We start from the raw sequence: 24657 nt of genomic DNA on the forward strand, positions 1-24657 counted from the left end.
ATAGCCAGACTCCGACTGAAAGTGGCCCAAAGACTGGTCAGGTCTCTCCCACCACCTTTACAGCGGGTGTTAAGTTGGTAATTTTATGCCTGAGTTAACTTTTAATTTGTGTAAATGATTTTGTGGATTTTATGCGCATCATTAAAATGGTAAGAGAGAAAATGCAAAGCCCCAAAGCCAGAGGGGCGAATGGGAGACGAGTATGTATATATTTTGATGTATGCGAGAGATCTACATAGTTGAATGCCTTTTTCGATTGGTGGGGGATTGACAGATAGACAGACGGCTAATGCTTCTTGATTTGTGGGTCAGTCTCATAACGCTGGGAATATCCCACAAAAGAGAGAGCAAGCCAGCCGATGCTTCCATAAAACTCAAAGATGTGTTATTTTAAGAAAGATATTCAATGAAGGGAATGGAGGAGGTATCATTTAATTGTTTTTATATAAAGCCATAGAATACCATTTAAAGGCAATAAATAAGCCATCAGAAAGCGCTCTGTTTCACTTTATGTATCAATTTTATTCAACATTCCACACATGTAGCTTTAACTTAAAGTTTTGTTGCATCAAAGTTGACAAAAAATGTCTCTAAATTATGAATTTATTAAAAAACAAACAAAACAAATTATAGGTTCACAAATCTGTTGACATTTCACTTTTGTTCTCAATTCTCAACTAAAACAAATACATTTTTTCCCATGTTTGTTTAACCGAGAAATTTTTTGCCATCAAATGTATTTAAATATGTGTTTTTGTTTACTTACAGATTGAAATATGTGTTGGTTAAACGCCTGGAATTAAAGAGAAATAACATTCTGTTATTATTTAAGAAAGACAAAACAGATAAATAATAAATTGAATATGAATATGAATTATTTGAAATTAACTCCCACAATTACGGACACAAAATCCGCTTGCTTTATTTTTTAAAGTCGCTGAGATCTAGGGACTGTAAGAATTTGATATAACTCTCTTTGATTACAGGGTATTTGTTAAATCGGCCACACGTTATGCAATCTGAATGCCTGGAATGTCTTATTGATGGCATTACATATCGCACATACGCCCTGTTGACCACCCAGACTGGGGTGGGGGAAAAGTCATTTGGCACGATGCTCATTTGAATTTAACACTTTTATAACCCCAAAACTCCCCCCTCCGTTGTCGCTTCGGATCGTAAAAACTACAACAACAAAAAAACTTTTTGGCGCCGCACATTATTAAAATTTCTTTATGACAAGCAAAGAGAGGGAGAGCCAAAGTGGTAGAGAGGAAAGGCAGTGGCAGTGGCAGAGTTGAGAGTCAAGAGTCGAGTGGGGCGGAGGAGGAGCAGCTCTGGAGAGCCACAACCGACAACGACAAAAGGCATAAAAACTGGTAACAAAATATTTGGCTATACAGAAATTTGTTTTGGTCTTTAGTTTTAGCATAAATTAACATAAGATTTATGGCCACACAGTCCACTTGAAAATGTGACGAAAACTAGAGAGGAATGGGGCGGAGCAGAGTCATAAAGTTGCAAGTGAATGAAAAAAGTTTTTTGCTTTTTAAAGGAAAACACAGGCGCCACAGAAGCAGGAGTGAAGGATGAGTTTCTCTGCTTTTCTCTTGTGGAATTTAAGGCAGCAGAGCACGTGTTTGGCATAAGCAACAAGAAGCAACTGGGAAAAATGCTCTCGTGGCGGAAAAAAACTTCAAGATCAACTGGAAAACTCTTTTCTTCTTTTTGTTTCTTGTTTAAGTTGACAACTTTGCAGCCGTCTGGGCAGCGTGTCTCTCACTCCACTCTCCCACATCTCTCTGGTAATGAGATTGTTCCACAAAAAAATAAAAAAAACAAGAGGTACAATCAAGGAGCGTAACGAAAACTTGTTTTTAATTAAAAGACATGCGTTTCGTTTAATGTCAGAGTATCTGAAAACAATAAACATTTATGGCGAATGTGGGATTCGTTCAATTGGCAATTCGATTTGAATATTTAAAAATGCATAAATAACTGACAGTTAAATATTACCTGCTGATCAGAAGGTTGATGTTTATCGTCAGAAATGATTTGTGCGAGAGTTAATTGATTGGCGGGTAGGAGGTACAATTATGAAATGCAATTAACATTATGTCTGATGTCTGTGTATGATAGGGATACAGTGGAGTAAGAAGAGAGAGAGAGAGAGAGAGACATGCCGGATATGAAAACTCATCCTTTAATTTTAAGCCATATTGGAGAGAGAAGGATATATAAAGAAAGCTACATAGTCCCTCCGGACGCTCTCGGCATTGCAAATATAATATTAATCCGATAGCAACCACTCAGAGAAAAATTGCATAGCACAAAGAACACACATATTTAAATTAAATATTTGGTTTTTAGATTCAGACATAGTCAAATTAAATAGCATTCGCTATGGTTCAAACATACAATTTATTATCTATTTAATACGTCTCATATTTAATCAATATTTTAATCAAATTTGTTCAGTATAATTTCAAATTTCAAGTGAATGCAAATTTATATTAATATATTAAAGTTTTTTCTCTGAGTGTAGATAAAATTCAAGATTTATTGATTCAAGAAAAGTTTAAGGAACCAAATTACAATTTAAACATCTGTAGGACTTTTTTTATAACTATTCAACGGCTCACAAAATCTATTATTATTCTTAGCTTAAAGAAAGCAGAATCATCACGAATCACTGATGCCTAAAGCCTGGCGACTTTTGCTAACCGTTTTTCCTTATTAGTAGTTCTCCTGCCTAGCCCCATGCCCATCTCCCCTCTCCACACATTTTCATTGCACTTCTAAGCCATCCGAAAAGGGTTCCGCCGCACAGCCACACGCTCTCGATATTATTTCTCGCGGAAGTCACGTAGTCGTTGAACAATTTGAAAATGAGTTTTGTCGGTTTTACACACCACATATTTCTCTTGTTCTGGAACGGCTCGGCTCGGCTCAGTGGATGTTCTGTTCTCTGCTCTGTGTGTCGGTTCGGTTCGGTTCTGTTCAGTTCTGTTCGGTTGCGGTCAATGGAAAAGGCAGCCCAGGAATTGAGCAATTCGCACGTTTGCCCCTCAGTCTCACAGAAACAAAGTAAAACAAAGAGATTTGAACGCGGTGTACAGACGGAATACAAGACGGAATAATTCGAGTAGCATTTTGTATTGATGGAGGAGGCCTCATGCCTCCATGGTTCATGCCCCATGTGCCCCATGTTCGTTTCGTTTCTCAGAAATGCCATAAATTCATCAATTATGACGGCTGGACACTGCCTGAGCAGTAGCGGAGTGCAGGAGTGAAGATGTGGGAGTAAGGGGCTTCGAGGGCTCGCTTTGGGCTTGGGTTATGGGTTGGGCCTCAGATTGACAGCTGTCGCCACGAGGCAGAGAGGCCTAAGAGTGGCTGGCTCCCAATCGTGTGAGTAATGTTGAAAATTTCAAGGATTTCGTTTTCTTTTTTTTAATTGGTGGATTGGAATGGCAAACTTGGAGATGGTGGGATACATACACAGAAAACTTCCTATAATTCTAAGTAAGTGATGGATATGTATGCAGATCTCTAGCATTTGGGCTATTTTATGGCCGTGAGATCCGAGTTGATAATGGTAACTGATGGTATTTGTGGTTGGAAAAGTAATAGCTGGCATAAAGATGCTGAGTCAATTACATTTGCTGATTGGAAGATAAAAGAAAAACTTTATAATCAGAATCCTAAATAATGATATCATATATATTAGCCTGTCGAATCTTTGGATCATTATTAAAGCTCAAAGGAACTAAACAACGCTCGTTTGGCTCTTTGAACACTTGGATTTCAAACTTTATGCCTGCTAGTGAAATTCTCTTTTGATTTTATTCAAAAATTATTAATAATCCTCTTCTATAAAACTGAAAACCAATGGCCAAACCCATACACATAGAATCGACTGATTTGGAGCACTTCAAGTGAAAATACCCGACAAAATGATGAAATATGAATTCGAAATGAGGGAAAAGCTTTGGACTAATCCATTTATGAGACTCTATCTAATTCAATGCCATCCATAAACCATTTCATGCGCCATCAATAGAGCAGTAGGAGGGGGCGGGACGAGAAAAAGTGCATTCATTTTCCCTGCCATGCCACACAATTGCCAACACGTGTGCGGCGTGTGCAACAGCAAGCAGCAGTCGTTCGGTCACAAAACTAAACACTGGCGTCATTTAATTAACCCAACCAAATGCAGTAGGGGTCCCAACATGCAACCCCCCCTGCTGCTGCTGTCACACACACACAAAGGCAGACAGAAAAGACCACATGATGATGATGATGATGATGATGATGGGGGTATCACTGTCAGTCCTCTCTTTGTGTCGCTCGCTCGCTCTCTGTGGGGTTATGCCTGGGGCTTTAGACCTCGTAAAATCCGAGGAAAAAGTTATTTTTATGCGCTTTTAATAGCTCACCCTTAGATGGCACCCCATGGACATGGCACCCCCGCATCATCATCGTATTTCATGTTTATGAATGCATTTTTATTATGATTTTTGTGTCTAATTTTTATGATCGTTAATTTTTGACGGGTCGGTGGGAGAACAAGTTTATGACAATTACAACAGGGGGGGGAGAAGGCAGTGAAAATCTCGCATTGTATTGATTTGATCCCAAAAAGAAAACGACTCAATTCGGAGCATATCAAACAGTTTGGGGGGGGGGTAACAAATTAGTTTGGTTTTCATATTGAGACATTTTCCGAACCGGAAAACTAATACAAGTATGATTAAAGTTAAGAGGCAAACACAACTGCTTAAGCCCAGCCCCAAAAGAGGAGGAAAACATAAGCCCCAAGGACAAACTCATAAATCTTTGAAGCGGGTAGGCAGCAGCCTCCTCGCCCCCATACGGCAAAATCCAAAGAAGAACATGCCATAAAACACATGAAGAAGTGTGTAAATAACAGAAGGAGCAGCTGAAGGAGTAGCAAAGGGAGCAGCAAAAGGAGCAACAGAAGGAAGCAGAAGCTGAAGGAGCAGCAGTAGAGGGGGTGGGAAATAAGAGAGACCCAGAAACAGAAGCATTGAGGAGGAAGTAGTCCGACGAATGCAGGGACTCAAAACAGGAACCACTGAAGAGGAACGCAGTATGAATCTAGGGAAGCAGAGGAACCAACAGAAACAGGAAGTTAGTACCAAGAAGATCGCCCAATGAATGAGGAAGCTAGTACGCAGGGTAACCCCTGGAAGAGAAAGTAGTACCGTGAAGTCTATACAGTCCAAGTCGTTCAATCCTTCTTCACCTTTAAGAGAATGTGTTTTTGCTTCCTCTCCTAAATCATTATTTTTGTTGTTGTTTTGTTTTTGGAATGAAATCAAAAACAGACTTCCTTTCATTCCACCCAAAAAGGGGGTTGGTCATTAATTTATGTAAAGCACAAATTATGATTGGATGGGGGAGGGTTTTTGGGTAGGTCTGCGCTCCATGGCAGGTTTCCAAGTAGGCCTATGGCCCCAAATGGAGAAGCCAGCAGCTGTAACACGTTGATTATGCCACGAGCGAGGCCTTCATGATGAAATCCATGGAATGTGGAAGATGATGATGATGGGATGGTCTGTGAGGGGGGGTCCCTGCGGTTTCTTGGGCAGTGCCAGTGGCTCCTTCTCAGTCTCAGTATCTGCCTCATTCTCACTCTATTTCTTCATTCTCTGGTTTAAGGGTAAGTGAAAAAGCACCGCAAAAAGGAGGGAAACCACACCAGCCAGCCAGTCAGGCAGGCAGCCAACGACGTTGCTTAATGGCGCAAAATGTTCTGCAGAACAGAAATGATTTATGACACAAGGAAGTTAATTTATTAATTTGCCCAGAGAATGCCCGTATATAGCTACTATAAGGGAACACAGAGAGAGGTTTCCGAATTGGGGGAATGAAATGTTTACGAGCCTATATTTTAGGGGCTGCTGGGGAAAAACCCCTAGAAGAAAACCGCTTAAACAAGGTCACAGAGATTGGATTTTTGGAAAAGATTTTAGCAGAGAAAAAGGCAAGAAAATATAGCCTTAGGTATTTAGATATTTAGGCATTAAAACCTTTGGAAAACAAACAAACAAAAATGACTAAAACATTTCCTTATATTCCAAGATGCCTCCAAAAAAAAACGTCCATCGAAAAAACAGCTGGAAGAATCCTCCATAAAATCACAAATATATGCTGAAAATTCTGTGAAATTTAAGATGTATGCCCATAAATAATGTAAAAGAAAATATTACAGAAGGAAAAACAAATATAAGCCTAGAGAAACAAGCATTTCAGCTAACTCTTGAGAGAAACATCCTCTCTACATTTCAATTACATTTCAGCATCTCTCCCTAGGAAGTCTTTGCGTCACTCCACCAACAGCATTGCATTATATACCCCGAAAATCAATGCCATCGCACAACTCAATAAAATCAAATTTAGCTCATTAGCGAGCGAAACCAAGAAATTGATTGCAATATGTGCCCCTGCCTGTTGCCTTCACTTTGATCTCCAAAAAGCACTCAACGTATCCATAAATCGATGGCCCGACTATAGTATCTCCCTGTTATAGGGTAAGTCTGTCTGAGCATATATGTATATATATAGAGCATAGGCGCTGATGGAGAGGCGTTTTTTGTAGAGGAATTTTAAATACAAAATTTTAAATATTTTCAAGTTATATTTTTGAACATTTTTGTTGGGTTTCTGATTAATTGCACAATCAATCAGTCAAAATGGAATGGTATAGACACTAGATACCCTGTGATTATTCTAAAATGATGCACTCAATTATGGCTACAATAATTATCCGAATGGTGCAGGCCACATAATTTACCCGTTTTTATAGAGTCGGAAATGCTTTCTTTTGGCTGTCTCTTTCACCTTTCCTCACACACATTTCAATCGTCAAATAAATGCATAAATATATCGCTTATTATATCGTGAACAAATCATGGAAACTCATTTGGCTGATGAAAAATTTAACCATTGACAAACAATTTCATTTGGCGGATTGCATAAAAGTGCTAGGAAAATGTGCGATGATGAGGGAGGAGAAAGATTGGCCCCTGCCCATAAATCCAATGATTATAAAGAATCTTCTTTGCTATATTCAAATAAAAACAGAGATTTCCCGTTCATTTTTCTCGTTTTTATTTTCATTTTTTTTGTTAAATGTTTGAGCAGGCGGTTGGGTCGACCTAGCCATTAAGCTGTCAGCGGCTGTTCAAAGCGGAAATGAGAGACAGGAAGTACTTGCTGGAGAGTGCGTTGTGTGAAAAGCATCTTCAATGAAGGAAAAATGGCAACCGTTGTGGGTTAATTTTGATGGTTTTTCCATGGCGCGCACAGTGCTTTAAAAGGAAAGGCCCGGTGGAACGGGCCACTCCACTTAGTATGCATTATTAAGCAATTTTCCGGTCTTTTTTTTTTTTGCAAATAACTGGAGTCCGAGGGTTGCAAAATCAACAGCAGGAGGGTTGGTAGAGTGCAAATTCAAGCGGGGGATAAAGTCCCTGATTTTAAGTACTGTTTAAGTCAGGTTAGCATCAAAAGATTAACCATTAAATGGTTATATATCTGTAATAATCATAATCATATTTCTACCTTGAATTTCCATCAAAATTCCCTTGCTATAGGCATATTTTCCTTCATATTTCCGCCGCCCCACAACAAATAAACCATAAATATTCCCACACCTCTAGGCCCACACTTAAGTGAATAGAAAATGCTTTGGCCAACATCTGTTTTTCCTTGCTGCGGAGATCTAATAAATTCTTTTGTAATAAAAATACATCATCAAATAAATAGTAGTGCCTGCCGAATGCCCTGCCTGCCTGAATGCCTGACTGCCTGAATGCCGTGCTCCACATCGTATAACTATCGTCTTTTGGCAAATAAAATAAATTGCCTTTCCCCAAATTTCCCAAAACATTTTCCTACTTTTCCTGGCCCATAAGCTTATCTCCTGGCCACACCACACAGCAATGGGCGCTGGGCGACTAGGCGCCTGGTCTGGTAAAAGGGGTGTGGCGGGGGTCTGGAGCAACCCTTAAATCACATTTTGCCTAATTTTTCGCTGTCAAAAAAACTCATTAATCTTGCCCTGAGGTCTGGCAGTGGCATGGAAAATGGAACCCAGTAGCAGGACGTACGAGGAAATTGCTTCCCCCCCCCCCAAAAAACAAAAAAAAACACCCACACACACACACACACCGTCAAAGAGCAAGAGGCAGAGGGCTTCGCTGACATTCTTCCCCTTTGTTTTTACCTTTCGAAGAGAGGCAGTAAAAGAGAGAAGTTCGAGAGAAGTTGCCCTTGAAAAATTACCCACTCGTATGTCAACCTCCCCCCAAACAGAAGAGGCAACTCCCCTTGCTTTAGTGGGCAGGGGGAAACCCCATGAAATGTTACGACAAAAAAGTGGAAAAAAGTCGAACGTTGTGTAATTTATTTAAATTTAAGGAGCACTTCAGCAGCAGTTCAGGGAGTCAAGAGTTCTTACTGATGTTTCTGGAGTACGGCGACACTTTCTACCCCTTTTTGCAACCTCTTTGCATATTGATTTCTTGCGTAATCTTTGTGGCACGCCCACACCTAGCCCACTCCCCATTCTCCACACTCCTTCCACGCTCCATTCTCCGATAGTGTCGTTTTGCCCTCACACCCTCCATTGACGCTTTCATATTTATTAATGAGGCGCATTTGTGTTTGGAATTTATAATTGGGGCAAGTAGCTTGGGGAGGGGGTGTTAGCCTCTACTGAGGGCAGCGGGGGTGGTGTGGTAGGTAGGCTCAAAATGTAATTGAGTAATTAACATAAATTATAATACATAATTTTGGGCGCTAGGCCTTTTTCCATAATTGTTGTTAGGTAAAATTGGATTACACACAGTCATGGGGAAAAATCAGCGGAGGGGGGGGCAAAAACTTTTCGTGCATTCACATAAATGAAAATTATTGTTACAGCGGCCACCCCGCGTGTATTCTGCTTCAAGGAATGGAAATGCTTACTGCGATAAGCAATTTATGCTCAAAGTTTCGCATCCGCTGCAAAAGTTTTCTCAACCATTCTGTTTGCGCCTCAAAGCCTCTCTCAATCGGGGAAACTAAAATCAAAATCTGAACAAACTCTCAATCAGAAATCACAGCGGCAAGAAGTGCTGGAGAATGGTGACAAGAGAGTGGCATGCAACATCATCAAAAGCAATGGAAACACGAGCTAATGAAGGAAATAAATGTGAAAGATGATTGACTTTCGAGAGCGGCGGGCAAACTTAATAATTTCTGACATTTCGCAGATAAGATTCAGGAAATATTCAGCGAATGATACATATAAATGATGGAATGGTTTAACTTTTAGAGAAAAGTAAAGCACTGAACAATCAAAAGTTACAATAGAAATATTAACTGAATTCTTGATAGCTCAATTCTGAACTAATTCAGGAATAGTATAAATAGATTGGTTGCCCTGCAGTCTTAAGAATATTAAAAGTGCTAAAAAAAAAAAACTTTATGGTTTGATGGACATTTAATCTATGCAGTAAATTTCCCGAGCTTAATGGAATATATCGGTGAAAAGAATGACAGAATAGGTGAGCTCAGCAAAAATTTAAGTAAGCCATTTTCTTTTGAAAGCTTTATATAATAATATTAAATTAACTTTTAAATTAAGGCCTTTTTTCTCTAGGCATATCTAAGCTTCTCTGATAATATCCCTAAGCTTCTCCATAGTAAGAAAACTGAAAAATCGTATTCATTTAATAAACGTTCTAGCTTCATGGCTTTGCAGTTGCTTTTTTTTTTTGACTCCTTACTAGTCAAGTTATATCTCAATCCCGCAATCCTCCATTCCAATACATTCCATAACAATAAACCCTAAACAGGGTATCACTTTCTCCCCTCAACACAAATAAAAAAAAAAAGAAAAACACTTTTCCAACGCACAGGCCCGCACAGAATCGCTTCAGCTTGGTGTGTGGCTCCTGCTGCTGCTGTTGGATTTTTCTTTCCTTGTTTTTCCTGGAAAAGAGTGGAAAGAGTCCAAAGGGGCAGGCAGTCATCCGTCAGAAGTTAGCAGCAGCAGCAGCAGCAGCAACCCTGACGCCATGTTGAATTTTCCTATGTGCTGTGGCGGCTCCCATGTTGTGTCCTGTATCTCTGTGACTGTATGGAGTATCTGTGTGTGTGCGGCTGTTGATGTATCTGTGTCTGGTTCTGGTATCTGCTTCTGAATCCGTTTTTGCCTCTATCTTTGGCTCTTTCTCTGCTTCTGTTGCCGGATTTCATCCCACCTTGTTGCTGGCTGTCACACACACAGAAAACCAAACACACACATCAAAAGCATCGCTGACAAGGCTAACGCTGCTGGGATTTCATCTGAAGGATTCTGGGGGGATTCTGTGCATAATTTTGCGCCTTGTTGTCGTGTTTCATGCGAGGAAGCTCGGGAGTCCTGGCATCCTCGCATTTATGTGTAAAATGTAAATAAATACGACAACAGCAAAAAAGGAAACGCACTTTTGTTTAGTTAGTTATGTTGACTTAGGCGGAGTTTATGCGGCAGAAAAAGAAATTAAGAAATTAGCAGAGAAAATATAATACGAAAAATAGTATTAATCTTTGGGAAATATTCTTAAATTGTAAGCCAAACATTATTCGATACATTTAAGGTGATTTCCTTTCAATATCTTGATTTTGTCTCCGCATAAACTTCATCAAAAGTGCGTACAGTGAGGGCCTGTGCGTCTGGCATTGAGTGTTCCGGGTTCTGGTTACATCGTCAACGCCTCGAGGAAGGCTTCCATCTTGAAACCTCACCCGCCAAAGGGGTTTTGGACTCCGCCCCCATTTTTACCTATTCCAAAACACACTTTTGTCGAGGCACAGGGCCAGGGACCAGGACCCAGACTAGGGCTATAGCCTCCCCCTTATACCTTTCTGTCTTCCTTCAAATTGTCAAGCGTCAAAAGTTTTGATAGCCTCTGTGAGCAGCCTACTAAAGTGACTGCCCGCCAGCCCACTTTGAATTTTCGAACCATCTCTTCGTGAGTTTTCCCCCCAAGAAAATGGTGGAGAAGTACCAGCAGAAGCCAGTCCGCATTTTTCATCTTTAGTTCGGTGGGGGCGAGGCTGGGGGTTGCTCACAACATTTTTAACACAAAACTTTTATGTAAAATGTCTTCCCAGATAAAAGTTTAAATTGTCAATTGAAAATGTTTGTTGGGTAAAAGTTTTTTTGATTAATTTTCACAACGCAGCGATGACAATGACACGATGGGTAGGAGGGTGAGTAGGGGAGGTATGGATAGGCACGAGGCAGAGGCAAACAATTGAGCACATTAACGCTTAGAGATACAAAAGAACGGAGACACAAAACAGATAGAAAGAGAGCGAGAAAGATACATAGAGAGAGAGAGAGAGAAGCACTTGCGATTTGCATGTGAAATGTCTTTTCAAATAGAATTTAATGACAGAAAACAACAAACAAAAAAGTGAAGAGCAAATAAATTCTGTAATAAAATCAAGGAAACTCTTTTTATGTTATTTTCTGTATTTGATTTCCAGTTTTATTTCTTCAACTTTTCTTTCAAGATATGAGAAATTCGGAAAAGTAGCATCATAAATAATGATCATAACTAATAGATGGAAAAATCTGGTTGCAATCATTTTATTATTATAGAGTAAGCTAGAGTAAAAGAAACAAGTTCTCGTTTTGGCTGTTGGAACGACTGGCTTTCGCACGAGCTTTTGCGATTTCTTCATACTAATTTTTTTATAACATTTTTTTGCTTTATTTCATTGTTTCCGTTTCCCTAATCTCTAGCTATTTCTTTAATCATACTCTCTATTTAATTCCCACTGTGCTTTCATCTGTTTTCTTTCCATTCTCTCTCCATTTCTGCACGTTTTATCCAGCCTAAAACCTTTCTCAAACTCATTGCCACTTGGTCCGGGGCTGTGGCTTCCTCCTTCCCGTTGATTTAGTGCTCGAAAAGCCATTTTGTACAATTTCCACTCGATTGATTTCGCAAATTTTCCGCCGCAGAATACAGTCCGCAGGCCATACAACCATACAACAACTCCCCAACATCCAAAGAAATTACCCCCAGAAGCAGAAACAGCAGCAGCAGCAGCAGGTTCCTACACTTGTAATGCCTTTTGCCCTGTAGCCACAATTACCCAAAAAGCCGAACTTCCAATTCCACAGTCCCCAAAAGTCCCCAAAACACACCCCCCACATGCTACATGCTACTTATTCGTGGGGGCGGCGGGTGTCGAATGGGGTTGGTTATGTGGGTGCCTGCCTAGGACTTATCGACTCGTAGATATCTCCTCTGGTAATGCAATTAAATCGCTACCCAAACATTCGTTTGGTTCGGTTCGTTCTGCTGCTCGTTGGGGTAATTCATAAATATTTTATTTGGCCATCACACCCTTTGACCTGCTCCATAACTTTCGGTCAGAGAAGCAGAGCAGGACATCAACATACGGGAAAAGAAGAAGGAAGCTAGAGATACCCTTAAAGATCGATTGTTTTCATGGATGGAAAGACGAACGAGTGGGATATCAGCGAGAAAGACCAGAAACGAGTAAAACAGCAACGAGAATGACCAGAAACGATGATAGAAACGAGTGTGAAATGCACAGCAACTAGAGTAATGATAGAAACGATTAAGATATCAATAAATATGCCGTCAACAAGTATTAAAGCCCCGAGTATGATCTGGAAAAAGTTGCATCTCTCATTTTTCTATAGAAAAATAAAAACAAAAGTAAATCTGCGCTGAATAAAAGCTTCCTGCTGCTCCAAATAATAGTACCCTTTGCAAAGGGTATCCATAACAAAAAATAATGGCAGCCATGATAGCCATGGCTATCGTATTGCTACGTTCCCTGGCTTCATTATTACTTAACGCCCAAGCAAATTGCTTTTCCAGGACCACGACCAGGACTTTCTGGATTCGCTTGTTTGTCCATCACATTAGAGCTGCATTGAGTTTCCGGTTCGATGTTTTCTCTCTCTGTGTGTCTGGTTTCTGTGTCCCCCCACAAAAAAAGGGTTAAAAAGGTGCGGTTTGGCCAAGAGTCGACGCGGTTTCAACCCTCAAAAAAGGATAGGGAAAATGGACACCAGCTGCATTTGCTTTTGGCTGGTTCTTGTTCTCTTCCTTGTTTGCTCTTCCTGCCGGTTAGGACTTCCTTCCTTCCAGCCTTTCTTCTAGCCTTCGCTTCGCTTTGATGTGCCAGAAATTAATTGCCTACAATTAGGCGCCCGGGCAAATGTCACTCACACAGCTCGCAAGGGCACGAGCAGGCACACAAAGAGTGGGGGTTTTGGGTAAAATTTTTGACACTTACCGTTCGGTTCCTGTTGTTTTTTTTTCGGTGGCTTAAAGGCTTCCAAACAAAAGTCGCCTGCAACGAAAGAGGAAAAAGGAAACGATGTTTGTTAGTCCAAAAAAGTTTCGAGATGCGGAAAATAGACTCCTGAAAGCCGAGAAAACACATGCCATTACATGCTTCTACTTTTCCGTGTAGACTTGTGGAATGTCTGGCCATGTCACATGCCGCCTGTCCACTGACCAGTCAGGCCAGGAAACCCTTGGGCCGGCTCCTGCGCCAAGACCTGTCCCCATAACCAGTCTTAGGACCAGCTTTAACAACGAAAAACTTCCCACAAAGTTTCCGTCGAGTGCCTGCTTTTGCCTAATGAAAAGAGTCTGTCATTGACTGCGAGGAAATGGAAAACTTTTCCATAGACCACCACCTCTCCCCATCAAAAATAAAAGTGGTAAGATGCTTGTCCAGTTATGGCCTGTGACAGGCAGTTACTTTGGTTATTTTTTTGCTTTATACCCTGGACTCGAAGATTACTATGGGGGTATATTCAATTTTATACCCAATTTTAAAGATATGCGAAGCATAAAGAATGACTATCTATTACATTACAGAATCTGACTGTAATCGGCTCATTATTATAGTCAGTATGAACAAAACAATGCCCATTTGGCTGTTGGATTCCATCTTAAAATCAACTTTAACAAGGAAAAAAATAAACGAAAAACCCTAGTTCCCATAGAAAAAATATTATTATAAATAAGAATGCATTCCTCTAGTTCATAGTGCTTCATAATTCCCAAATAACTTGCTCTGTTCCCTTTTCCCATCATTGCAAAATGGCAATCATATCGTATCTATATAGATCTTTTGCACAAAAGCCCTCAAATTGAAATAACCATTTCGCACAGACAGAAAAAGTTGTTTCGTGCCAAACAGAAATTACATTTACGTTGCTACTGAATTATTTGTGGCCAAGAGCCGTCGTGCTTCTCCCCCAAAGACATTCCTAATGGCGCATGGCGCAAACTGACCAACAGATAGCGAGAAGGAGAGATTTATTATCAACTGTCATTGTGGCAAGGCCCACACACGCTCTAGACTCGTATTTGTATCTGCTCTCTTGGCATCCCAACAATCATCATCTATCCCGCAGTCTCGCCTCCCTCTCTTTCTCCGCAGAAAAACATTTGTTATAATCAAAAGTTCTTGACTTGTGCTTTGATTTCTCTGTTGGAAAAAGAAACGCAACTTTTGTTGGAATACTCATACTGGTACTCGTAGTTTTTCCTGATTTTCCCCATTTGTTTGGCTTAAGGTTGACAGTTCAATAAGTTTTGGGGGAATTCCTTCTTTAATTTCCATAAATAAGGTTCTTCCTTTTGCTACCTGAAGGAGGCTACTAATTACGCATACGCAACGGTGTCTTACGGTACAACTTTCGTCTTGTGGCTAAAAGTTCCTTAACCTAATGCCATTTCCATTTCCGATAACTTCTACTGCTGCATTTCCCACACACACACACAAACACACACTGTTGACATTTTTTGGGCAAAAATCCTTTGCCCTGCCAGGCCATATATCGTTTTAACATAATTTCTGTGGTAAAATTAACTTTATGAACTGTTGAATGAAACGAGAACGAGAAACGAGAACCAGGACGAGCTTCGGCAGAAGCAGCAGCAATAAGGAAGCTCCTTGCCTCGGAGCTAGCGTGCCGTCTCTCACAACCTGCCACTTAAAACAAATAACAAAGTTTTGCTTAACTTTGCGGCAAGTCGTCCTTTCCCCCCGCCGTCCCTCCCGGCGGCAGAAGCAGCAGCTCTTGGGGGAAATTATGGCCAGACACAAAGCGAAAAGCGTCGTCAACGACATCGTCCTCGTTGGTCGTGGTGCTGGTGGTGGTGCGGCTTTTGTCTTGGCAGGGAAAATCATCGACAAGGACTCCTGTCTGGAAAAAGCTTCTCTTCTCTGCTGATGGCAAAATTACATATGAAAGTGGATTTCATTAAAAAGAAGTTGCCTGCAGAGCGAAATATGGCAAGTGAAAGACATTTTTCGCCGGAAAGGCGGAGGCTTGGGCTTGCCAGCCGCCAGCTTAAGGCGGCTCTGGTTAAAGTAGCTTTCGGAATTTGACAGGCAGGCAGAAGGATGAAGGAAATAATCCTGCAAGATATTTCTACAATTGGTAGAACAATTTACTTGAGTTTCGTTGCAGAAACTGCAGAAATACTCTTCAAAAATCGACGCATTTTCTTCCCTTCAGTTTCTTTAGCTCAATTTGCATCACAAGAACTTTTCCTTACTTTGGGTATGCCTCTCCTGCGCGCTGTCACAGGTGGCGATGCCATGGCGACGGGGCAATAAGTTAATGCAAAATAGTTGGACCGTCTCTTACAGGATCAGGATTACTAAGCTACAAAAGAAAAAGGATAGGAATTTCAATCAAACAAAAAAGCATTTTCCGAGACGCCGCTAATTGGCTCTGTGCTGATCCACAGACAGGTCATCAAATATCATTATCCGTAAAGGTGTAAAAAGCAATCCTAATGAGACAACAGACAAAAGCCGGCCTTGCCCCCCCTCAACAATTGGCTGCAATTTCCACGTTTATGGCAATTTTGTTAAGCAATATCGTGGTGTTATGTGCGGAAAAAGCTTTCAACCGCTTTAGTGGACGTTGGGGGCGGGGGCAGGGCATAAAAACGGCGCCAACTTCAAGCCCAACTTCATGAATTTTGAATGAACGCAGAAGGCACAAACTAATGCCAGTCTTTTGCACCACTCCCACACGGCAATGGCCAGAAGGAGGAGTGGAAACCAGGAAGGAGAGCTAGATTTTGGGGAATCGAAAGTGCAGATACCCTTGAAGATGCAAAGAAACTAAAGAATAAAATATGCAAAAAAAAAAACCCACTAAAGAACTTTCTAGCAACTTTGCTTTTCCAAAAATCCTCCTAAAATCTTCGCTAAAGCTTTTCCCTTTTTTATTCTCTCACCCTCTCCCAGTGAGGCTTAGCTCACACGAAAAAAAGCGCATCACCTCTTCTACCCTCCGTTTTTTAGGGTATTAAAAATGGAGAGCGTGGAATGGACCATTTTCCTGCTGACACAAGACATGGAGGAGCCATCGTTGTCGTTGGGGTCGTTTGCCGACTTCCGGACGACTACTTAGAGACGCCTAAACAGCTTCATTACTTTTATGGGGCTGACGGGCGGGCAAGCGCTTCATTGTCTGTCTGTATGTCTGTTTGGCTGTTTGTCTCTGGCCAGGGCGCAAATTTGTTTGTGTAAATTAAATGAAATGACTGTAAAAATGCCAAATAAGCTAATTTGCGGTTAGTTTTTTTTCTGCAAGGCTCTTTCTTGCCTGTGGGTCCTTCATACTTTTTTGAGTTATTAGTTCATTAGTTGGAAGGACGCTTCCTTGTCCCTTCAAACATTATCAATCAAAGGGAATAACAACAAAATGGCCCTCTGTCATTTGCTCACTTGTGTGGAGGTCTCTTCATGAAATGTTTATAAGCCTCAAACAGTGCAGAGCAAGAGTGCCCCTCCGTACTTCCCCCCCACCAAAGGGGTGTCCATTCCCGTTTCCGTTCCCGTTCAAGCTGTTGTTGCGGTCACCATCCAGCGCCCCCTGTCTGCTTGGGTTGGTTGGTTGGTCATTTTCCGGACTCGAACTCCACTACTCTCCGGTTGCATAGTAAATGCAGACAAGTCTTCCTACCATTTTCCATTTTTCCCCATTCTGGCACTTTGGTTATTTTTCCTAGCCTGGCCATGAATTTTGCATTAGAGTTTAGTTAAAGTGCAGCTGGTGCGAATCCCAACAGCAAGCGGGTGTAGTAGGGTATGAGATATAGTTAGCGGCAGCGTACGGAATTGATATAGCAAGAATGCAAAGGCAGCGCCAATGCCAGGGCCAGGACCATTAACTATGTAAAAGGAGGTAGACACACAATTTCAAGAATTTGAAAATATTATATTAAGGGTTGTATTTAAAGAGAGAGGAGCTATCTCTGGAGTAGAGGAATAGTGGTATGTATAGCTAAAAAAATAAAGAAGGGCTTTAACTTGAGAGCGTGAGTCATCTCAGCATGAGGAGTCCGTCATCTCAGTCATAATGAGGGATAAACCATACGCAACAACAACAACAAAAAGTCACTTTGGTTACTTGCATTGCTTACGTTTGATGCTTGTCTTTCATATTTGCTGATCAGACCGAGACCCGCTGCTGTCAGCATTGTTGTTGCTGTTCTTGGGGAGTGCGCAATGGAATGAGGGATGTAAAGAATTGGGAGAGCGAAAAGAAGATCGTAAAAGCAGATAAGCCAATTGCGACTCCGCTGCACTCGGTGCAGAATAAACAAAAAATCAAAGCAGACTGCTATTCTGACATATTGTATACATATGTACATATACATATGTATGTACACATGCATGTACAGTGGGTGACAAAATTCATAAATTATAATTTATAAATAAATATATATAAATTCCTTAGAAATATTAATTTATATTTCATTAGGTAAAATCCTAAAATCTAGTTCCCTCTTATCTGTTTAGAACCTCCAAACCAATTGCCATAACAAGTATAATTACCATAATCGTAGGATTATCCCAAGATACCAACAACTCACCAGTTCATTACCCATGACCCCAAAACAACAATTTACTTGCCAAAAACTTTTATACACATTCGAAGCATCCTAACACTGTGACAGCTGCTGTGACGATCCCCAATAACCATCCACCGCCATTAATCTTTATATGAAACTAATTCTGAAGTCATCTAAGCCTCCGAATTAACTAGCAGTTCCTTTGCAAGTGGCGGCTCATCATTAGTTTCGTCGAAAACTTATATTCCTATGAATTGATAGGCATTCAAGTGCTTTGGCGTTTTCAAAAGCTGTTTTCCCCACCAACAATCAAGGGTTCCCAGCTGCAGCTGAGCTACAACTGAGCAACAGCTGCGACCGAGCGAGAACAGAGTCCTGTCCATGGAGCTCTTTCAAATGAATTATAGCAAAAAGGGAACAGAACAGCAACAAGAACAAGAACAAACTTTTGCATTATTTTATGAAAATGTTGTTAAACAAATTTGTTTCCCTGGTGTTTGGATATTTTTGTGCTCAACTGTAAGCAGGGAGCAGCAGAACGGAGCTCGTGGTCTGTGATGAAAAGTTGTTCAGTTTCTGTCACCGGTGGCACACCTGAGAGCCAACAAGGAGACAAGGATGGTTCGTCGTCGAGTCATCCCTCTGCTCTGCTCTGCTGCCTGGCTCGTCCTGTAAGTATGGTATTATAACTTTTTTCCCGCCATAATTTATGCGCACTTTATGCAAATTTTTTCTATAAACCAACCAGGAAGCGAGGCATGCGTGTGCTGCGGCTGTGTGTGTCTGTGTCTGGGTTTGGTTCTTGTTTTTGTTTCTCAAATGTAAACTGTAAGCGGGCTTTGGTTTTAAACGCAGATATTCAACATGTTGGGGTGGGAATGGGAGATTTCGGTGTTTCAAGGGATATGAGAGCAGTGGCGCTACGTAAACGCCAGTAATTATACATTTTTTCAAAAGTTTCTGCCCGCTTGGCAGGTCTGTCATCCACTGGCATTACCAATCCAGGGGCCAGGCGGCAAGCAGGCGCTTATTTTTAATGAAAAAAGTTCCCCCAACTGGGGACTGGGGGACGACGACTCTGGATGCTTGGGCAAGTTCTAATTGATTTTTAGATTGATATGCAAAGCAGCACACAGCACCGAGCAGACATCCATGCCTGCCCGCCTGCCTGTCTCTCTCTCTAGATTGATAGAAAGTTTTTGTGGGCCCTGGGCGCATAGGCATATGAAATTTCAATTAAAATCCCAAAATATGCAACTGATTTGCAATTTTATTTTATATACAGCTTTGACAACGTGTTTTTTTCCGGCCACTCATAATGTATCAATTTGCTTGTCGCTTTGCGAGATGATTTCATTTTATGTGCATTTTTTTTCAGCTAATTTACTTATTGAATTTTAGATTTGAAAAGGACTTTGTGCATTTTCGAGTTTGGTGTGTTCGTTTGTTGGTTTAGAGGAAACGTTATTCAATATTCGTTAGTTTAATTGATTAAATATTGAAAAATATACTGCGTTGGCTAAGGGAATTAACATGGGATATTGATCAAATTAGTTGCCAATCAAATGATTTATGGAATATACGGCTATTTACTCAAATTACGAAATCAATTTCAAAGATTCTTACGCAAATAAATGCGAAAGGGGCGTAGATTTTCTGATTCCACAAATATTCATAGAAATAATACATGACTATTTCTAAATGTTTTAATGATTCACTACCCAAACACTTAAACATTCAAATAATTCGACCAAATCTTTAATTACAAAGTTTTTTCCAACTTTTTTCCATTTTCCATTTCCGACGACTCTCTATTTGGGGCCAGAACCAGGCCAAGCAAACAGTTACTTCTCCCCACATCCGTACGATGTGGGGGATGGCCCCATTTTAATTCATTGTCTAAGCTTTCCCTTTGGCCAAGAACTAAATCCAAATCCTCACACCTGTTTCAAACCATTCAGGTCTCCGCTCTTAATTGAATTCGTGTAATTCGTCCGGCAATTCGCTTTTGTCCGCTTTTCCTCATGGTCCTTGTGCTTGTCCTTGCCGCTGTGTCGCTCTCTGGCTCGCTGGCTTAATGAGGACTGACAGGCGACAAGCGTAATTAAATTTTATTTTACTCTTACATGCAAATTCTAAGCGTCACGTCCTCGAACAGCGACGGTGCTTAGTCTTTTTTTTCCCCTGGATCTTGATTTGATTTTCCGAGGGTTATATATCTCTTTCGTTTTTTTTGGGGGGTTATTTATGGGCAGGCAACGGGTGGTCCTTCAGGTGTAGCCCACAATTGACCAACTTAAATTTTCACCACCAAACTTACTCCCAAAATTCAAGTCAGTGCCACACAGGCACGAGCCCTATTGATTTTTATCCTCTATACGTACATCCTAGTGGGATATCAAGTATACGCAATTTGTGACAAGAGAGACAAGTGTCTCTGCCTCTGACTGCCGCTGACAATGACATATCAGACTCATTTACACATTTACACATACATAATATATACGTACATATATTCTTTTCCCCAGTTATTGACTAAAGCAATTTGTATGCAAAATAGTTGCAAACAATTTTATATTTCTCGTTTTCTCTGGGGAAAAATAAGTCAAGTGCATTGACAAGTGACTTGTTGGAAGGCATCTTCTATGATATGGAGGGGGGGCGAGGAATTCCAAGCGGCATTTTGTTCACATAGCGAGAGAAAGAGAGAGAAAAGACTCTCGTCTCAATTGACATAGAAATCCATTTGCATTTCTCTTTTTAGCAGAACATACTTGATAGCTAGTTCCCCAGATAGCATAGAGTTTCTGACAGAGAGAAAGAGAGAGAGTGACAGACAAAGACAGAGAAACCGAATGAGTGTTGAGTGTTTTGCTGAACAAGTCGGCAAATTCTTTTAATTAGCCCATTGCCTTTTATAGGCCAAAGCGAATGCATTTGCTTAGACATTCGAGTGGGAGTTAGGGGCGTTGGGGGCTGCTTGGCTGTAGAGCCAAACCAGTTTGTTTGTAAAGAAAATACAATTTATTTGAGTTGGTTTAATTAGTTAACTAACCCAGACTGCTGATGGTCGAACTATTTGAAAGGTTCTCTGCACTGGAGTCGACTGGAAGTTTATAAATTTCTAAGCACCCCAAAATGGCGTTATATATCGTATAGCTGAAAGAGCCAAGAAAAATGCAAAACTAAATGAGAATTTCCTGTAATTTGAATTGAAAAATCAGTGAAAGTCTTAAGCTGTTTTGGCGGTATATTTTTGGCTGAATTAGTACTCTCCAATCAGTTTCTAAATCCACCATGAACACGTTTCATCAATATAATCATAGTGTGTAGGGTATTCCAACCACTTTTTATCTGTTCAATCACTAAACTATAAACTAATTACAGTGTCTGCTAAATGTTGTTTCCATTTAGTTAAAGCTCTGACGCCATCGACATCGAGTTTTCAATAAATGTTAATTAAAACGGCGCCTGCTGCAGTTGTCCCAGTTTCTGCCCCCTGCCACAGCTCACTGCCACACAGCCTGGCACCACTCCATCATCAATCCAATACGTCTTTCCGTGCGTTCGTTCTATCTGCAGTCTGGTTGTCAGCAGCAATAAATAGTCAAGTACATAATACTTATAATTTATTTTGCATAAAAAAAAAAAATAAAGAGAGAGATAAATAAAAAATCCGACTTATATGACTAGATATATCCCCCAACCCCTGCCCCTGCCCCTGTACCATCCTCCCACTTTGACACAATGGTGGCTCTGTCGCAGTCCCAGCCGCCGCCGCCTTCTCCTCCCACAGTGCTGTGCCGCCTCAATCGCACTTACATTAGATTTATGGCAAAGTCAGTCGTCGAGCAATTTGCGTGGGTAAACATGCACTAAAACTCAATTTAGAGGCGGATACAAGTACAAATATATATAAATGTATATCCATATACATATATACATGTATGTATGTACAGTTCTTGCAAATTGTATGCTGACACAGCAGCATTGAGGCAGGCAGGGCGCCCAATTTAATGCGATTTAAGAGCAAGAGCAGCAGCGGCAGCAACCAGCAAGCAAATTGAGCGAGCGAGCGAGCCACTTGAACGAATGAATGATGGACTGACGAGGGGACTTGCATGGGGCGACAGCTCCAGCCAAAATACGGCTAAGAGATACGATTAAAGGATACCCTGTATATAAGGGTGTACACGGAAATTGTTTGAGTTTATAAAGGAGGGAAAAGCAAATGAAAACATTAACAAACATATGCACTAAAGTCCCGTTGGTTATTTCTCATTACTCAATGCAAATGTTTTGTATTTGCTGAGAGCGAGCGCGAGCGCGAGAGCCTGAGACCGAAGCTCGTCTCAGCATTGTTGTTGTTGTTGTTGTTGCATAGAGAGCAATGGAATGAAAATTGCGAGAGTGAAAAGAAGAGCAGATCGTAACAAGATCGTAAAAGCAGATAAGACAATTGCGACTCCACTGCACTCGATTTAGAGTAAACAAAAATGGAACAAAAAATCAAAGCAGACCGCTGCTACTCAGCTATACAGTGGATCACCAAAGTCCAAACAAACATCTGCACCTATTTTTATGAACTTTTCATTCTTTTAACCCTGCATACCCCCCACATACCCTAAACGAACTTGTCTGTACCACAAGGTGCCACAACAATAGCTCTCATTGGGGCAATGATAACGACGATAGCAAAGGCAAAACAGCATTCAAAGTCTCGGGCAAGTCTTGTGCTACCCCGGGCCTGCCTCACATTATTAAATTACAAAAACACTTGCGCGTCTCCATCCCCATCGCTCTCTTACTAAGTATTGTATCTCCATCTCTATCTCTATGTGACTCCGTCTCCCTCTCGCCTCCACCAATTAATCCCAACTGGATTTCGCATAAAGATAAAATGACGACCAACGCAGTTGAAGCTCTCGAGTGTCGCTGAGACTCCCACTGTCTCTGCCACTGCCACTGCTATTGCTCTGGGGCAATCCCCAATCCATCCCCAAGCATCAGCATCCCCCTTTGCTACCCCGAGATTTTGACAATTTTCCAAGCTCGTGGCGTTGCCCGTACCCACAGCCACCCACTTGATACAAGCAGATAAGTCATTTTTATGTGACACTTTGCCTTAAATATTTCACATTTTTTGTGAGCATTTTTTTTTTTGGGTGTGGTGTGGGCTGTGGACGAGGCCCATTATATAACTAAGCAAAGGCCTTCCCCTATAGCTCCCCTCCTTCGCTCTTCCACTCTCTGGGCAATGACACTATTGTGTATTATAATGGATACTGCGCCTTTAATGGTTGACGATTTTTAGGCACTGATACGCTCAAGACGACGACAGAGACGACGGGCTAGAACGAATGGCCCCCGAATGACCTTCATTGCCAGAGGCTGGACCTGGGGGTGTGCAAAATTACATTGGTTTCTATGAAAGGAATAGATGAAATAGAAGTGAAATATGCTCGTACTGTTCCCATCAGAATGGGTGCAGTCTGCAGATAATCAAGAAATTCAAAAGTTTTGGTGGTGTCAAAGGAGTCTCTCATAGTCACTTCAGTGACTTGTGGCTTGTGGTATGTGTTAATACAGTGAAGCACAGGGAAATCTTCTTTAAAAGGGTTTTATTCTGTCTCTCTCGCAGTGTGACTTAGCAGTAAAGGCTGGCTTCGTGGCTGTGTTTAATCCCTGATGTATGCTCTCCATCTGTTGCTGCTTAAGCACCCTTCTGTATGTGCCACCAAGAGATAACTTCTGACACATTCTCCTCCATTCAGCGCCCCACCCCCCACACTCAATCATTCTCCTCCTATCGCCCCCACAGGCATCAACCATGCGGCAGACACACGATTATTCTTTACAGCTTGAAGTGTTCTCTTTTTTTTTTTTCTCCTTGTGGCAAGTGGCGTGACCAAAAGCGGACCAAGTGGGTCATCAACAGAGCCACGAAATAGTCGAGCCTGTCCGTCCGTCCATCCATCCCATTTGTCATTAACATCATTTGCCACTTGCCATGCCACTTGCCACAGTTTGTTGCACATTTACCGACTGCAATTTAGCATTTGTATTTGGGCAATTTTTGCAACTTGTTTGCGTTTTTTAATAGACCCGACGACCAACGCGACACGTTCTAGCCTGAGTATGGCCTGGGGCTGGCCGCTTAACTTGGCTAACTGGTTTCTTATGGCCAACAGAAATCGAGACGAGAAAATAAAGTCATTTGTTTTTGGTGTTGCCTGGAAAATTTAATTGAATTGAGACTCTCAAATGGAGTTTGGAGATGGAGAGACTCTCAGGTGAAGGTGTGGAGGTGGTGTGGGCATCACATTTCAACAGCTTTTGGCTTAATTATAAGCCCCCAAAGAGACCCCGGAGCGCGACACTTGAGTTGCCTGCCGGACTCCAGACTCACGAACAAAAAGTTGATTGGACAATGTACGGATAGAAAATTTTCAAAAAGAGTCAACACAAATTATGTTTTTGTTTGGGTTATTATTTTTACGCATTATTTACACACCTTTGTGGTGTTGTTTACATTTTCCCTCCTCTCAGACCCTCTCTGGGTCTCTGGGTTTTAAGCCACAGCTTTGGTCCCCGCTCACGTTCATTGGATTGTCGTGAGGGAGGCAGGTAGGGCGGGTGACCTCGTCCGCTCTACAATTTCAATTTCAACGCCTTCTCAAAGCCTCAATGTTCAGGTTACAATATGGGGGAA

The 24657-nt window shown here is 41.3% G+C and overlaps 1 protein-coding gene across 1 annotated transcript in view; it reads right to left on the bottom strand.

The window, feature by feature from the left end:
• Positions 1–24657, bottom strand: part of LOC111071229 (frizzled-2) — a 99416-nt gene that overhangs the window by 61324 nt on the left and 13435 nt on the right. The window contains 2 exon segments of the mRNA XM_022362448.2: positions 767–793; positions 13345–13401. The gene's annotated coding sequence lies outside the window, so the exon portion shown is untranslated.

This window comes from Drosophila obscura, unplaced genomic scaffold (genome assembly GCF_018151105.1).
Source record: "Drosophila obscura isolate BZ-5 IFL unplaced genomic scaffold, ASM1815110v1 contig_1, whole genome shotgun sequence".
In the NCBI taxonomy this organism is placed as follows: Eukaryota; Metazoa; Arthropoda; class Insecta; order Diptera; family Drosophilidae; genus Drosophila; species Drosophila obscura.